Source organism: Corapipo altera, unplaced genomic scaffold (assembly GCF_003945725.1).
Source record: "Corapipo altera isolate COAL_440 unplaced genomic scaffold, ASM394572v1 175, whole genome shotgun sequence".
NCBI classification, from domain to species: domain Eukaryota; kingdom Metazoa; phylum Chordata; class Aves; order Passeriformes; family Pipridae; genus Corapipo; species Corapipo altera.
This window is the reverse complement of record NW_020884942.1, coordinates 2,472,373-2,490,451: the sequence shown is the minus strand read 5'-3', so window position 1 is coordinate 2,490,451 and position 18,079 is coordinate 2,472,373. Positions and strand designations below refer to the sequence as shown.

Here is an 18,079-nt window from a genome sequence, read left to right as displayed (position 1 = left end):
TGCAGGCGACCTGGCCTCATCAACCCTGCCTACAAAGCCCAACTACAAAATACATCTATTATGTAAAAATTCTGCAGCCTGAGGCTGCTCCAGCAGAGCCACAGAGGGGACGTACCCAGGGCCCAGGGCTGGAGCTCGGCCACGAGGTGTCAGCGCTCCCCCGGCAGTGCTGGACTTGGGCTCCGCGGGGAAAATCCGTGGAGCGTCAGAAAGGGACACGATCCACAGCTCCCGACAGCACTGCACAGTGCAGGAGGTCCAAACCGGTCCATCGGTCCCTTCTAACCCCTGGAAAAACAGCCTCCGGATCAAGGAAAATAAACTGTAGCAAGTTCATGAATATCACAAATTCCAGTGCTGACCTGCCAAATACTGCTGCAGTATTTACGTTTAGGATTCTCAAAGGATTAGGCTTCCTCCCTGATTGGGAAGCTTGCCTGGGTCGGTGGAGCAGGCAGGAATGCAGATATTCCCAGCAGCTGGATCATGGGCACAAACTAGGGAGCCATTTCTGCTACTGCCTAGGGACACTGAGAGGCTGGTTGTGTATGGGAGACCCAAAGCATCAGTGTCTGAGTAACAAAAACCACTCGAGTATTGCAGGAGTGCAGAGGTGTCTTCTACTTATATTTCCAATTACATGAAATGTAAATAGAAATAGTAAGAAGGCATTAGCAATTTTTTACTTAAGTAAGCCATCCATAAGCACATTTGAAGGTTTTTCTGGTTTTATCTTTTACTTCTTAAAAGTCTCTTTTATCACTTGAATTTCTAAGCCTTGTTGCGCATCCTTTCCTCAGAGCTTTCACTGAGAACAGGGTAAGAGTGAGATCCTGCTGATACATTAAAGTGGCTTTGGTGACCAAGTCCCCTCCCGGGGATGCCCTGTCCCATCCATCAGGTGTGCTGCCCTCCTCTGCCTGCCCAGTCACAGCCCTGTTGCCTGCTCCTCACAGTGGGCAGAGGTTACCAGCTGGCATGAGGGAATCGAGAGTGCAGCAAAAGCCACACTCTGAATTGCATCTACAAGAACCTGTAAGTCTCAATACACCAGAGAGGTCCATCTCAGCTGATCTGATAACACTTTTTAGTAGTACCTAAGGCAGGTCCTCAGCAAGAACTGTCTGGGGGAAAATTAGACATATTCTTTCTTCTACTACTTCCCTCAACATCTAATCCTGGACTTCTTTATGTTAGTGCCTTCCAACCCATGAAGTGAGTCACTTAGATGAGCTCTAGGAAAGGACTTTTCACGGAAGAGGACTCATAAATGACATCAGAGGGAAATAGATTGATCTGTCCAGATCTGTTTGCTATGTTTTAGTGACATTGCTGTCTGAGCCAGCAGCAGAGACAGAGATGTCACAGGAAGGGAACAGGACAACAACAAAGAAAGGGAATTGTGAGAGGTCTGGACTGACTAGGGGGCACAATGAAAAAGCTGCAGTTGCTGGGGGAATACTAAAGCCAAACAGAACTGATTGCAAATCTCTACCTTCAATTCCTGAAGGTGAGGTTCCTCTGCAAAAAGTCTGGGAAACCGTTGTGCTGCATCACTGGAAAGAATCGTGAAAAAAATACAACTACATTTTTAGAAGTGGTGAGGGCTCTGAGGATTGCTTGACTTATCTCATGGAAATTCAGAAGCTGAATGACAAAACTCCTGCTAAAAAGACACTTGCAGGTAGATGGAATATGGGACAAAGTTGACAAGGTACCCTAGACTTGTTTGTCCTCACCAGCACAGAAGGTGCATTTTCTCTTCCACAAAGAGCCACTGCATGCAGCTTAGAAGGCTGTAGTGCAACTACATTGGGGCTTGTGAGCTGAACTTTGAAAACAGGACAAAATGAGAGTGAGAGCACCTGGCTGAGGAGAGGGGCACCCCTTTAATTTCTTGTGCCACAACACAAGGCCACGACAGCAAACATTCACAGTGTTTGCACCCACTGCTCTCTGAGAGTATTCTCAGTATGTGCTACAGCAATAGGTATTTAATGAGCATTAAGGTAATAGATTTACTGGAGCTCCAAGAAGAAATGGATTTTGATGCTAAGCACTGCAGTGTTCTTTGACTGAAACACTGTTTACTTTGAATCAACAAAACAGGAAATTCTTATGTCATTGCTAATCTGACCCTGGTTGCATTCTGGTGGTAGCCAGTTTTTATTTCTGGTTTTAGTTATTTTCCCTCATTCGCTCAGCAATGTATTTTAAATAAAAACCTGAAATAAACAGATGAACACATAAGATGCTTTTGTTTATATTGCAGGTACAACGCTGAAGAATTCATTTGTAGATATGGACGTCCCCCCAACATACAATACAGCATGACACAGTTCCAGGATGCTCTACCGAGATCAGAATCAACAAAGATTTCTCTCTAGAGATCTCATCAGAGGTGTTGCACCAGAAAATCATGCTAGTCTGTCTAACTGACTAACAGTTAGGAGTTCCTGACAACCATGCACACCCCTGAAGCCATGCTTGCAGATGGCTGGTAACTAATACTCTTTTTTTAAAAACACAACCAACTTCAGTAGGATTTTGTAAAAAGCCATGACATGGCAAGGTTTAAGAGCAAAAGACAGCATATTTCTGTCACATTGTGCCACACAGCAACTGAAAATACCACTATATTTTTAAAACACAGGTATGTGCAGAATGAGCTTTCACTTGGAAGGCTGTTATGAAGAGGTAAAATTGTTTTTCATTGTGCTAATTTTTCTTTAATTTTAGAGAAAAGCTCTATATATTTTATGACAACTGTTTAACCATCTTAAAGCAACAAGGTTCTAGACTGCAGATTATATTGGTATGGCAAGGTTTACTGCCTGGGGATAGGTATTTTTTAAACAAAAAAAATATCAGGAAGCAGATACAGTATGCCCTGTATTGTCCAAAGACATGTATTTATCATAGCAGAAACTGTGAATAATGAGTTATACTTGCAAATCACCATCAAAAAGATAACTTCTTTGATTTTGTTTTAAATGAAAGTACGTTGTTTATATCCATGAAAATGGCTGCACTCAATCTTACACAAAGTTGTCTTCTTCTAATTTAAATACCAGTCTCAAAGGACTAGACAAGATACATTGTTAACTCAGTTTTCAGATTTTTATGGCATTCTTGGAGTCAGTTTAACAGAACAGTCGTTGTTTTCATACCCCAGTTTGAATCTGGTCTTGGCTGTCTCTTACTCTGAGAATAAGCTGAAAAAAAACAACAACTGTGCTTTGTAAACGGAACCCGATGATCCAATGGTCCCATGTGGCCATGGTATGTTTAAAGAGATCTTAATAACCTCCTCATCCAGTATCCTGCCTCAGACAGGATTTACAGGCAGTATCTTTGCCCTGAGGTTTGCTGTCATGGGGAAAAGTGGAAGAAGAACCTATGAGGTTGGGACTGCAGCAAGGGAAAAACAGATTAGACTGGATGCCTGAATTTTGATGTCTCAAGATCATTTCTACGTTCAGTCATTTATAATGTAAAGAATATATAACCACAGCATTTAAGGGATGCCTGCATTTGGAAGAATTTGGATTTAAAAATGCATGATGCTCCAAGACTGGTGTTTTTAAATGAAATCACATCCCCTAGATAGAGAATTTTCTCAGTATTACTCTACACTTTACAAGAGGAGAGCTTCTCTCTCCAACACCCCAAGACTGCCAATACAAATCAACTTTCACAATGCAGTCAATTTACCACAAGTCATCATCATCATCATCATCATGGCTAGGCTTCGCGAACGAAGATTTGGGAAAGGCTCTATCCACATTTGTTAAAGGTACGCTGGTGGCTTATGAGGCCAATACGTGACAGACATATCCGATTGCAAAAGGCACAGCAGAAAGACTCCTTAGATGGTGTATTCCGCAAGACACGGTTCTTTCTGCTTTGCCTTTTTTCCTCGAGAGTGATCCTGAGTGTGTTCTCGAAGGAGACAGCTGCGTTATAGATGGTGTGTCTCCAGGCCTCCTGATTTGAGGCCAGAGGAGACCAGTTATGGTGATCAATATGGCCAAGGCTGAGATGTTGTTTCAGGGAGTCCTTGTATCTTTTCTTCGGGGCTCCTCTCATGCGGCAGCCGGTGGCAAGTTCACCATAGAGCAGGATCTTAGGGAGGCGGTGGTTGGTCCTTCATCCTGGAGACGTGCCCGGCCCATCGCAGCTGCGTTCTCAGTAACATGGCCTCAATGCTTGTGGCAGCAGCTTGTTCTAGTACAGATGTATTGGTCACATAATCTGACCAGCGGATGTTAAGGATTGTACAGAGACACCGTTGATGGAAGCATTCCAGGAGACGCAGGTGGTGGCGGTAGATGACCCATGATTCGGAACCGTATAAGAGAGTAGACAGCACTATGGCTTTGTAAACACTGATCTTGGTACTTTTCTTCAAGTGTTTATTAAGCCATACTCTTTTGTGGACCACAAGTATCTCCTGAAAATATAGATAATAAGTATTTAAGACCCGCTTCCATGGCACAAAACTACATCTCTGAAGACTGCTCAGAATTTGCCATTTAACCTTTGAAAGCCTGCAATGCCAAGCAGTTGTAGTCATTCTTTCCAGAAACACTAAATGACGTATTAGATTTGGGCTAATAAAAAGATAATAAACATTGGGCTTAAAATTCCAGCCCAGAGCCTTGAGGGAGCAGAGGCAGAATTTCCCATCCTTGTAGCATCCCGCACATTTCTTCCCTGGAGTTCAGGTTGAGTAAACAACATCACAGAGGAAAAGAACGGCAACAGAAAGAGAAAAGTGACTTTGCTGCCACATGGCAAAGGAGACAGTATTTCAAAGGAGTCTATTATTTCTCCTGCCTTACAGGCACAGAGCAGCAAATAATTTGTCCAACATTATTTATCTCCCAAACTGGTGTCTTCTTTCTCCTGCTGCTGCTCTTCTCCCTGTAAGTCCTGCTCATCTGTTAGAGCTGCCCAGTCCCTGCTGCTGCCTGCACTAAAAGTGTTCAGAACTCCTCTCTTGTGGTCTCTGCCCTTCACACTGGGAGGAGCCAATAGCTTCCCACTGGAGCAGGACTTCTGCTGCTCTCTTCACTGCCTCTACAGCTGGGCTCTCTGGATGTACAGTGGCTCCCTTATGATACAATCCAGAGGGAATGAGCACAGACATGGAAGACAGGCTTTTACTCCTCTTGTGCAGGCCCAGCACTCACACAGAGCCTGTCAGGTCCCTCGGGATGGCATCCCTTCCCTCAAGCATGGGAACCACACCATGCAACTCAGTGCCCTCAACCCTACTGTCCATGGCACTGACAGAGCTGTTAAACAGCACCAGTCCCAAATCCAACTCCTGAGGAACATCATTTGTCAAAAAATATTTTTTTTCCTCATCTCATGGTTCACTAAAATGAACAAAAACGTTCCGGAAAAATTATTTTTAAAAAAACTATATTCTCCTGAAGACATCCATTCTTGATATTCCTGCTTTTAATGCAGAGTTCACCGGAGTTTCAGAGGTATTTTTGGAACTCCCAACACAAAGACCAGTACCTGAGTACCCTTAACAAACTCCCACTTACTGCTATGAATAGAGAAAGCATTCATCACTTTATAAAAATTGAATGAAAATAATCTCATACTAGTAAAAATGTCTGAAAAAAGTATAGAGAGAAATATCAGACCCACATGAACTGCCAAGTAAATGTTCCTTCCAAAAGCAAAGTATTAAAATGGCATTCTGGTATTCCAGTCAAATGTTAGTGATGTGAGCTTACAAGTCCTAGAATAATACTTTGCTTCACTCACAATATTTCATTGTCCTAAGTAAGCTGGTGCATTTGGTGGCAGGATGTTTCACATGTTTACACTTTACAGCAAATGCACAGGACACACAGTATAGTTGCAGGTAAAACGATGGATATTTAAGAGAGAACGATGTTACATATTCTGACTTCTACTTAATGAAAAGGATAAAACTCCTGGATGAACAATGTACATGCATGGTACATATAAATATATATATATATCTACATATGCATAATGAGTGTGTACACACACCTAAAAAGAGGCTTTGTGCAAACTTGTTAAGTTCAAGAATAGGAAAGAAATCTGAAGCAGGTACCTTTTAAAATCTGAGTAGCAGATTAATAAAATTTCAGTACATACATGGTTTATTATGTAACTAAGATGCATGCATTTATATGCTATTTAACATATTTTGTTAACTATTTTTCATATATGTCATATCTGATGTACATATGCTTTATGTATTATATTTTAGTTACCATATTCTACATTACATATTAAAGTCACTTGGATTCAATGTTATGTTTGGTCTCTAATCAACATCACTTTATTGTTTTGTATGGTGTTAGTGAATTTACTATTTTCCAGCGCTGCAAATTCATTGTTCAGCAAAAAACCCTCCTACTGTTTATGAATGATTTATTTTCTTTAAATCCCCAGCCTATATCAAAGGCTTATAGATGCAAAATTCACCGCTTCTCTAATTCTTCTCCTTGTGTAGGAGAACCTGGCTTATAAGTCAATGAGCACTGGGAGAATCAGAATATTGGGAAGTTAGTAGATTATCAAGTGTATGTAATTTAGAAAGTGGATTAGTTTCTAAACACAGGCACTTACTGCTTTGAGAAGTGCCACGTTTAGGAAGGGAAGTTCTGGCCTCTATGAGGAATTTGTCCTGATCTAACTACCTTTTTCCACATGCCTTATAAATTAGCTGGTTGACTCCTTGAAGAAAGCACTAACTTTCAGGTGCATCTGAAAGTGTCCCACTTTCAAAAGTCTTGACTGTCTGAAGAAATAAAGAAATTGAGTTAGATCTGGCATAACAGAGCACAGACTGGAGTTTGAAGTAACTAAGTAGGTATGCACAGCAAATTTGCCTTGTCTTTCTAACTGTGGGAAGACATGTAAGTAACATGATATTTACAAATACTTTAAAACTTCAGCAAGATAGAGATGCATCATTTTTGAAGTTGAAAAAACACACTTCTCAATTTTTTCTGTAGCTGTTCTAAATAAAACTACATAACTCTCCATTTTATAAATACTATAATAAAATACTAATATCAATAGAAAACTGTTACACTACTATAAAATTATTGTTCGTCTGTATTTTACCATAGTTGCAGATTAATTTACATCCAGACATACAGTGCAAGTGCCACCTGAATTACTGCAGCATTATAATATATTTTCTAACTTGGGAACTCCAAACTAACTCTCTGTGGTGCCAATCACCATTTCCACTTGAAAGTCAAGGAGTACTCAGGATGCTAAGCAGGTTCCTGAAGAGTAACTTTAGTCTTATATTGAGTTTTCAAACTGATTCAATCATAAGCATCTGTCATTCAATTACAAGGACTTTTCGAAGCAACAATTGCCTAATGTTAGCATAATTGTATCCATGCATTAATGCTCTTAAGTAGAAAATTGCAGAAGGGGAAGGAAGAAGAACAATTTTTCCATGATGGAACATGAATACACTGAAAGCTGGCACAATCTGAAATGCAATAGTAATCACTCCAATGCAAGGAAGTACTAACTCACACATTCCTATCAGGGAGCTTCAGAAGGTGCTGAGAACCTTCATCATCTTGAACAATGAGGAAGGTAATGACAGGCACGGAAACAAAAATGAAAGGGACATGATTCAGCTGGTAATACATTAAGAAGGAGCACCTTAATCACCAAATATTCTGAGCTGGAAGGGGCCCACAAGGCTCATTGAGTCCAGCTCTTAAGTGAATGGCCCATATGGGGATCAGACCCACAGCCTCAGAATTATTAGCACTGTGCTCCAACCAACTTTCTTTATACAAATGGAACAAGGAAAGGCATGTTGCTGTGATTACAGAAATAAGCAAAACACCAGGAAACACGCAGGGGGTGATGCACCAGGGATGTGGCAGATAACAACCCGCGGTGCTCTGAGGTACCTTCTGGCTGGCTACCGGTGCCGAGGCAGCGGGGCACGGGCAGCGCAGGCCAAGGGCTGTGCAGGGGTGGCTGCTGGGGTCTCACCCGGCGGCTGCAGACCCCTGCTCTGATCTCCGACGTGTGGGTTCCTGGGGGTCTTCGCCTGACTCCAGCCCACGGAGCACTCACCCGATACACAACAGCCTCAACCCCCATCACACAGTTCCCACAAATAGCCTCAACTATTTCCAACTATTTCACGCCTCAGATTCCAGCTTTTGTCACAGCACCCATTCACCGGTCAGCAGGAAACACACACCTTGAACCCTCGTGGAGCTGGGAAGGGGCCTGAGGGCGCCGAGCTGCCGCTCCCGCCCAGCCCTCGATGGCGGCGGCGGCCGCAGCTGCAGCCGCGAGGGAGAACCTCCAACCTCCCGCCCCGTTGTGGGGAGGCAGCTCCTGCCCAGTGCAGAGACTGTGTCGCGGGGACAGGAATTGATTCTTCGATCTGCTGCAGGGTAGGAAGGCTCTGCAGAGGGATCCGGACAGGCTGGATCAATGGGCCGAGGCCAGTTTTGTGGGGTTCAACCAGGCCAAGTGCCGAGTTCTGCACTTTGGCCACGACAACCCCCTGCAGCTCTACAGGCTGGGGGATGAGTGGCTGGAAAGTGGCCGTGGGAAAGGACCTGGGGGTGCAGGTTGACAGTGTCTGAACATGTGCCAGTGTGTGCCCAGTTCTGGGCTCCTCAGTTCAGGAAGGATATTGAGGTGCTGGAGTGGGTTCAGAGAAAGGAACAGAGCTGGATCTGGAGCACAGGTCCTATGAGGAGAAGCTGAGGGAGCTGGGGGTGTTTAGCCTGGAGAAGAGGCTCGGGGTGACCTTAACAGTCTCTACAACTGCCTGAAAAGAGGTTGTGGTGAGGTGGGGGTTGATTTCTTCTCCCAAGCAACCAGTGACAGGACGAGAGGACATAGTCTTAAGCTGCACCAGGGGAGGTCTAGATTGGGCATTAAGGAAGAAATTCTTCATGGAAAGGGTGATTAGACATTGGAATAGACTGTCCAAGGAGGTGATAGAGGCACCGGCCCTGGAGGTGTTTCAGGAAAGGCTGGACGTGGCACTCAGTGCCATGGTGTAGTGACATGGTCGTGTTCAGTCATAGGCTGGACTCGATGATCTTGGAGGTCTTTTCCAACCTAATTGATTCTGTGATTCCCTGGGCATCGTCAGAGAGCGAATTCACCCCCAGGCCCCTCTGGAAGGCAGAGCAGGGACACCTTGTGAAGACAGAGAGGGATTGTTCTGGAATGCCCTGTGAAAGGCACAGTGCTGCACTGGGACAAGGCGCTCACGGTGCTGGCAGCAGCTGTGAGGGCACGTGTTTTTCAGAGATACCTGGGGATCTGCCAGCAAATTTCAAGGTCTTGCTCCAGTTGGGGCACAAGGGCTGTGTGATGTAGCTCGGGGTGCAGCAGGCTTGGAGACCCTGAGGTAAAATGGCGTGAGGCTCTCAGGCAGAGCCTCAGCAGTGTGTGTGAAAATCTGCTCCCTTTCACCCTCTCTCCTGGTGTGTGTAGCAAAGATTCAAGGCTGTCTTAGGCAGTGAACAAAACATGTATTTACTGCCACTCCTCCTCATCAAATCCCAGGGTACTTGTAATGAGCTCGGAGCAAGGATGAATGCTCGAGCAGGTGGTCAGAGGTCTCTCAAAGAAGATTAATGCTCACCCAGGGTGTTTACATCCTGCTAGGAACTAGAATAGTCTCTTTCATGCCAAACCACAAAGCTGCTGGTTGAAACCTGAGCTGAACTTCCTTGACGATCAGAGAAGCCTGGTTATGTTTCAGCACAGCCAGTTTTCGTTTTCACACCTCTCCAAACTTGCTGGGACAAGAACCGAATGTACAAGAATACAGTGAGTTCCTATTCTTAGGACGTTGCTGACCCAGTCCCAAGCAGCATGTGTCAGAGTATACTAAAAAAAGGTTGCTTTCTCTCAAAAGACTTCCCGATCTGGCTTTTTTTGAGGCTTATGTGGTGTGTGTTGTTCACATAAACTCTACATTTTTGGCCATCTGCATTTAGCTAACCCATAGTTAACTCACAGAGGCTGTCATTTAAGAAAGCCTCATATCTTTAATGTGATCCAGTTTTCTCCCTTAATTTAAGGCAAATGCTGCTTCAGCACACGCAGAGGCTGCACATTTCCCAGAACACAGTGTGCAGAGATCTGCCCATCATAGCTTTTCACCCACTGATGTTGGTGACACATCTGGCTACTAGATTAATTCCAAAGCTCCTCAGTGGGTTTGGCACCGTGGGTTTTTGGGCTGTAGCTTTCCTGCTATTGGCAGGCACAGTAGTTAACCAACAGTAGATTGGGTGCTTTTACATGTCACACCGTCAGTTCCAGTGCAGACAGATGTCTGCTGCTTATATCCCAGTGGAGGTTTTAATGGATGGCCATCCAGCAATGACTAACTCATGCAAGAAATAGCTCTAAATACTGCTGTGCATTTGTGAGTAAGTATAAAGTGCTACAAAGCTCAGAGCAGTATGCTGTGAAATAGTCCAGCCAGCTGGAAACAGTCCACCAAATACCACAAGAAGGCTGGTTGCTTACAGTGCATCTCTTCACTGTGCAGATTAGGGAGGCTTTTATGCCTTCTCAGATGCTGAATAAATCTAAGCACTACTGCAGGATATTGCCAGCAGGTTCAAAATAATTAGAAGTATCACATGTCCTTGACTATTTTGGGGGATTGCTCAGACAGTTGAAGAATTCTGCTCAGGGCTCCCCTGTAGCTCCTTTTAGGATTTCTGGTAGCCAAAATGCTATTTGTAGGGCTAAAGGCACTGGAGTTTTGAGTAAAAAACTGCAACAAATCAAAATTCTTTTAGCAAAAGGCAGTGAGAAAGGCAGGGAAGACAGCAGCTTTCCAATAGGTTAACTCCATCCTGTTTCTTTAAGCCATGTAAAGTTTTGATAATGAAAGGGGACTAGGGCAAGGCTGGAGGATGACAGGTCCTGGAATCTCAAGAGAGTCATGAGATAGTACTCCCTAGCTACAGAAATGCTGGAATGAGTATGGAGGACCAGTGCTGCTCATGATAAAACTCGTATCTCTAAACAACTTCATCTGTCTTAATGCCTCCCTATCCATAATCAAGCAACTAATGAGGAGTCAGAGCTCTCATTTTAAACAGTCCTGAAGGAAATCTTGGGAGTAAACACAGAATGCTCTGAAATACAGTTTCAAGAGACTCTTTCATGGCTGTGGGAGGGGAAGTGTTACCCTCCCAGTTCTTGACTTGTGGTCACTGGGAACTTGGGGCTGGTCACTCACTGTGAGCAGGAAAGGGCTATGCCCTGGCAGCTAACAAAGAAGTGAGTCCTCATCAGGAAGAGACAGGTTCACATTCTGTTTCAGGTCCTGAGCTCTCTCATCCTGGAAGGATTTATTCCAGTCTGCCCCCTGTATCTAGACCATAACAATGAAAGCAAAAGATTCTTCCAGTTAAAAAAAAAAAAAAAGGAAACAAGTAGAAAAATCCTCATTGTCCTGATGATAGTATAACTTGCAGTGAGAGGTGGCATGATTTAGAGTTATTTTTTGCAAATATTCTAGGCTCCATTTACATTAGTGCCAGATTAAAAGCATCTGATGGCTACTGTTGTTACAAGAGCTAAGTCTGACAAAATGAGTACCTAGTCATGATAGGACTGAAATGGGCTACACTTTGTTTGAAGAGTTTATTTATATAGATTCTAAGCAGTTTATAGGAGTTTAAAATATTGTTTATTGCCATTTCAGTGTGCCATTTGACTGAGCATTAGTGGAGCCTGTGATCATCAATTACCCATCTAAAATCTGTTTATATCAGCTACATACACATGGTAAGTAGTGTAAATATATATCGAGTATGTATATAGGAGCTCAAATCACACTCTATATGCAACTAGATATTTACTATAAACCATTCTGAACTGGAACTTTACTATGATACACAACCACAAGATATCCTTTTTAACTGTACAAACCTGCTGTGGGAACATGAGGGTTGAGCAGTCATCTGGGTAAAGTCAAGGTTAACTGCATTCCCAGGGCTCCAAGATTTAATTAAGTAACATTGCTGGAGCCTTTGAAAGTGGAAATTGTAATGTCAGTGCTGTGTTCTCTTCCCCACTTCAAAAACATATAATTCTAGAAGCTGGTAAGCAAAGCATAAGGTTTAAACAACTTACTTCACTCAGTGTGTGTTGTGAGTTTACCTCATCACCTAATTTAAGAAGTCATCTCAGTACTGTTACCCATTTGTCTTTCATAACTGGAACAGCTTCTCAACTGCATTATGTCATGTTCCCTTGTGTCTGCAAAATCTGTTAACTTACATTTCAATTCATTAGCTTTGAGCAGCTTGCCCTTCAAAAATCCCATTCTTCTGAAATTTCTTGTCTTCCCTTCTACAGCTTCTAGTTGTTAAGATGGAGTTGTGACAATTTCGATGGCAACTCTCTTAAATACCTCAGACTGCAGCTACTGAATGCTACAGTAATACTGAGGATATTAACAGGTTAGTGCTAAGAGTGCCCAAGGATGGCAACAAAACACTGACTTGAACAATTGAAAGTTACTTTCTGAAGTTCATTTTCAGAAAACCTTCTTACAATATGCTTAGAAACACATTGGGACCATGAGGTGGAGGTGAGGGTAATAGGAATAAAAACTGTGGGGTGCTTTGGGTTTTTTGTTGGGTTGGATTGTTTTTTTGTGGGAAGGGGAGGGTTGGTTGTTTTAAAATCTTGGGATGGGGAAGCACAGTCCTATCTAGAGCTCTCATAAGTAGCTTTTTTCCAAGCTGGGCAGAACAGAATAGGGAACTGGGTATGGATTGCCAGGAGCTTACACACATGCTCCTCTGAAGTGTGACATCATGCTTCTGCTATGAATAATTTTGAATTTAAAATAGCAAAACAGAAAAGCTGAACCCTTTATTTTATACTACACTTTGTGCTGAAGAAGCTGGGGGAGCTGCTCGGGAATCCTATCTGGCAAGAAAAGCTGTTTCCAAACGTGAACCAAGTCCAGCACAAAACAAAAACTGGACTTGTGACCACAGGCTGTGGAGGGAAAATTATCTATCACAGCAGGGTGGTAAAATAAATTATTCTTAATTGCAGTGACTTCTCAAGTTAAAACAAAAAGTTATTATTTGGGAAATTTGTTTTATCTTAAGACTTTGAAACCATTTCAGATACTGAAAGTTATGAAAACAAGCAAACCCAGTATCTGGGCCCTGCATGCAGACTGCTTTTTGACTCACCTTCTACAAATCATTCTGATTTTGGTTTATGTTGGAAGTTCCCAAAAAGGTGTTGTAGGTAAAAGAGCTGTGTAAGAAATCCAGATCAAGGACCTTTAAGACTTGGTCCAAGTCTATATGATTTATTTTCTTACAATTGCTGAGCCCTGCTATGATGGTGTCTGCTCAGAACAGAAATGTTGGGAATGTTGACTACATGAAGGGCGTAAGTGGATCTTATTTTAACTATTGTTTCACTTGCACTTAACCAGGGCCAGAAGATAGGTTAGGTGGACTTGTTGGTTCATATGTCATTATTCACATCATAAATGGTAGGGATTAGAGAAGAAATACTAGGGTTGAAAATATCTCATGTAGCAACTTCTTAGTGGTCAGAATCAAAGAACTTGGAGGCAATGGAAAGATGAAAATAATACAACTTTGGCAGTGTGTGGCAATGTCATGTCCTTCTGGGAACAGACTAAGAGACAGTAATTTAGTAATAGATGCAGTTTTCATCTGCCTCCACCCTTGTAATTTTCTCAGCTGACAGTGTTCTACAAGTTTATAAGTTGGCTCAGTCATCTGCTTCTTGACATTTCTTTGGTTTGACTTCTCCTTCCCTGTCATTTTCTATGTCAAGTGTTCTTTAACTGTGTTTAAAATTGGCAGCAACAGTGAGCAGGCTTTTGGCATGGCCACAGTTGCTTTCAAAGATAGTAGTCTCCTCACCTCCAGGGACAAGAGAGCAGGGGAGAGTTGTGAAACTTTCCTCCCCACGAGTTTGCTTTCATGCTCAGGGTCAGGAGTTCTGGCTTGGCCCTGTGCAGAGCAGGCTGCTGCACAAGGGCTGTGGTCCCTGCCTGCTGACATATGAAGGTCCAGGAGTGGTCCCCTGATCAGCTACAAATGGGAAAACATAGAGGCTGCTGCTGATTGCTCAAAAGATGTGTTATGTCAGAGTAAGCATCGTGTGGGAATTGCAGGCACATGTTGATTGCAGGGGATATGACAGCAGGAGTGAGCACTGGGATGCAATCCAGCTCCTTTACAGTTGCTAGAGCCAACGTGCCTTCAACATCTGTACTCAGGATTGCCTGCAGGAATAGAAATTATGTTCTACTTTATTCCAGTGAGCCATCATGGGAAGGTCTGGCTCTCTAATTTGTTGTATTTTCTCTTTCTCAAATTTGTATGAACGTGAAAAGAAAGGGAAATAGTGGCAGCTGTACCCGTCAGGAACCAGGTGAGCCAGACACCTTGTAAAATGTATCAGACTAAAGAAATGTGTATGTTTTCTGCATTTCATTTGCTGTTTCTTATGGACAGACTGTATATGGGTGTGAAGGAATTTTGTTTTTACCTTTTGTATCCTGAAACACCCTTTCTAACAATAAAATGTATAACTTACAGGTAGCCCTATGAAAATCATTCAAGGTGGTATTTAATATGGTTAATGATCATAAAATGGGATGGCAAGCATTTACTCGCTGCCGTGCCTGATGCTTGAAGGTAGTTCAAGAGGATGGAATCTTTGGGTATTAGATATGTTAAAAGATACTGGAACTCTTGATTAGTTCTTCATCAAACCACAGCGTTCTCTTCCTTTACTCAAATATCCTCTCTGTGGTGGGGAAGATAATTTTTAGACAGCATAAATTTCTGGATGAAGTCACCAATAAAGTTAATCTTATTGATTAAAATTATGCCTTTTAGTTGTCGATGCTGTTGAATTCTCATAATTGATACAATTAAACCTAAGAGGTCCTTAAAAAGGCCCTTAAAATTGTTCTTAATGTACAAGTTTGAGCTGTCACAAGGTACAGATGAGCCGCTTAATGTTTAGCTAAAAATTACTTAGTTAATCTCTTGCATATTTTCTTCATATTTTGGCCTATGGAAGGACTGTTCATTATTTGAGAATGTCTTGGCTCCAGTCCATCTGCAAGACCTCATTTGTTCTTTTGAAATCTGTAGCCTTCCCAAGCTTGGCATCTGTGATATCACAGACAATGAATTACTGTGGTTGGAAGTCTCTGGAATTAAAAAACCCTCCTCCGTAAGAACATAATTTTTTTTTTACAGATTTGGGGTTTGTTCTGAGGAAACACAGTTGACAAAAAAATAAAGTTTTCAAAGCTAACAGATTTTTCATCTTCTTTTCCCCCCTCCAAATGAACAAGGGAGTACTGATGCTGAGGACTTGCTCTTTAAATAAATGGAATCTTTCTCTCCTCTCTTGGCAACAACAGGAGTATTCTTGTGCTGTATGACAAGGCTTGCTGGTGCTATATTTGTCTTGTAGCTGTACACACATTTGCAAGAGGTTGTTCAATAAGAGAAAGGCAAAGAGCCAATACAGTTTAAAGAAAGTTTATTCTACCACAGTCTTAACTTTTTGGGTTGGCTTAAAGACAAGGCTACATACTTCTGGAGGATCAGGGAATATCATTACTGTTGTGAAAGTAAAACTTTCCTGAGTTGTCTCTGGAAGGATTAGGGCTGTGGAGAAGGGGGGGCTGGGGGTGTGACACCACAGACGTTTTGAAAATGGAGTTCAACAGATGTTTGGGTGCATCAGCAGAAGAGGAAAAAGGAAGACAAGAGGGTGGGGAAGACGATATTAATAATGCTGCCAGTAGTGCTGTCCATGAAGAGCTGGATTTGGGACAAATGTACCTTACCTGTTTCCCTGAAAGATATATAAAAGTGAAATTCCCTCTCACAGCGTACCTGACATGCTGGCTGTTGCTGAAACTTTGCAAGGTAAGAAATTTTAGTACAAATCTGTGGCATTTTTACTCTCCTATGTGTTTAAAATACGAAGTTTCTGCTGAAGCATTTGAGAATTTATTGTGTACCATACAGTTGCCTTCATGCTTTATTAGGAAAAGGAGCATTGTAAATATTGACATTGTAGCCAGAAACAGGTGATTCAACAAGGGAAAACTTGAAGGGGCTACTAATGAAGTACTATACAAAGCAATACACTAGTAATAGCTAGCCAATTGTCTCTGTGTAGTTACAGAGTTACAAGGGATTTGAGATTATTTTTTGTTAATTTAGAGGTGAAATTTCTTGTAACGCTCTTCACTGGTTTACATTTATCTCTTGTGCTGGATGAGTACCAGAATATACTTTAATCCTGAAAATGTGAACATTGTAAAAGCAGAGAATTGGGGGGGGGGTTGGAACATTTTTGTCAAATATAATGGGGAATCAGTTTTTGAGGTTGTGGTGGGACTTATTTTAAAATTGTTCTGGGCACATCTAATAAAATTACTTTTGCCTAATGTGTTACTGGATGGGAAGCAACAAGGCATTGGCCCAGGTATAAACACCATAGTTCATTCCATTTCACCTTGCAAAAAGCTGGTTTAATGTTCAGATTGAAGTAAGGAAACCTCCAAAAGCGATAAGATTTAAGCTTTTAGATTTAAGCAGAAGATCACTGAGATATTTGAACTTCAAATGCAGGTTCGTTTGTGCATAACAATGGTATATTAGTAAATTTAGAATGTGTAATAGGTCTTGATTTGTCTCTCTATTACTACATTCAAGCCTTACTGTTGTAGGCACTTAGCTGATGGGCAGATCACCAGATAGATCAAAACAAATGGAAAGGCAGCATTTGCTGGCTGCTTTTTCTTCTAAAGTGTGTGACAGAGGAAATGCATGATGATGATGGGGTGGAGACCACAGGAGTGGGGCCAGGTGGTGCCTCAGCAGCAAGGAGCCTTCCCCTCTATGTGTGTGGCAGCTTTGGGGCAGTTACATCTGCTTTTTTGCCAGCATAGCTATGCAAAACTATAACATAAAAACCAATACTAACAGTTTTATCTGTTAGATTGCTAGACAGCTTTTTCCACGTCTATTCATAGTGTCTTGGCTCTTGTCTGTGTTTATCCTGTGGTGCCAGTTACTTGCATTAGGTGGCAGATAGAGACCCTTCCATGTGACTTTTTCGTGAAGTCTCTCTCCTTGCTTACTGCAGGGATTTTTCGTGAGGTTGACTGAGAAGGGTGGGAATCCACACAGCCCCGAGGGTGGAGTAAATAGCCCTAGGGCAGATGTCTGGGCAGCCAGTCAGAGCCATCCTGTGAGGCAGAGACTTCCTGATGGTTTTGGGAGTGCTGATCCAGGGTGGGGGAAGGTTGCACCTTGTCTGGATTCTAATTGGTTTGATTGGTTTTCTTGTGGTTTGACCTGTTTGCAGCCACTGAATTTGTAGGTTTTAAGAGCCATACCTGTATTACAGAATGAGCCAGAGCCAGTGGCTGTACATCAGGTAGTTGGTCTCCGCGTGTGCAACAACTACAATAACTGGGATCACTGCCTGTGCATAGATATTTTAGTAGATTAGTTGTGATATGTGCAGGAAACATTGAGTGGCTGGACACAATGGTCTTGTGCAAACGTTACCCTCTAGGATAAATGGTTGTTCCATTTCTTCGTGGATGTAGTTTCTTAAATGACAGGAAGAGTTTTTAAAATACATAAGCTAGAAGAGATTTTTCTGTCTGTGATTGTCCCTGCTCACATATAGCATTATATTTGCACAGTGCATATAAGTTTTTTGAGTCGGGAAGGGAAAATTCATACTGCAGTAGAGTGAAGAGAGGTAATGTAGCTTCTGCTAAAATCACAAATTTCTTTAGACAGCTTTCTGAGAACTTTACAACGCCCCAGCTAAGCCAAGAGGATAACTAAACCTCTGATTTATTAATGCTTCTTTCTTGCTGAGCTTTCTTAAAGACTGTTCAGATTGGAGACCCCATTTTCTTATTTCCTGACACTCTTCCATGACTTAAATCTCTTCCAAGTCCTAATCCATTCAAAAAGTGCTATTT

At 42.3% G+C, this 18,079-nt stretch overlaps 2 protein-coding genes across 2 annotated transcripts in view; both read left to right on the top strand.

Moving 5' to 3' along the window:
• The window catches only part of AMER3 (APC membrane recruitment protein 3), a 37,807-nt gene extending 34,088 nt beyond the window's left edge, over positions 1-3,719 (top strand). Inside the window, exon 3 of the mRNA XM_027661941.1 lies at positions 2,273-3,719. The gene's annotated coding sequence lies outside the window, so the exon portion shown is untranslated. The remainder of the gene's footprint in view (positions 1-2,272) is intronic.
• Positions 3,720-15,854: 12,135 nt separating this feature from the next.
• ARHGEF4 (Rho guanine nucleotide exchange factor 4) overlaps positions 15,855-18,079 on the top strand; it is a 220,913-nt gene continuing 218,688 nt past the window's right edge. The window contains exon 1 of the transcript XR_003530675.1: positions 15,855-15,995. The gene's annotated coding sequence lies outside the window, so the exon portion shown is untranslated. The remainder of the gene's footprint in view (positions 15,996-18,079) is intronic.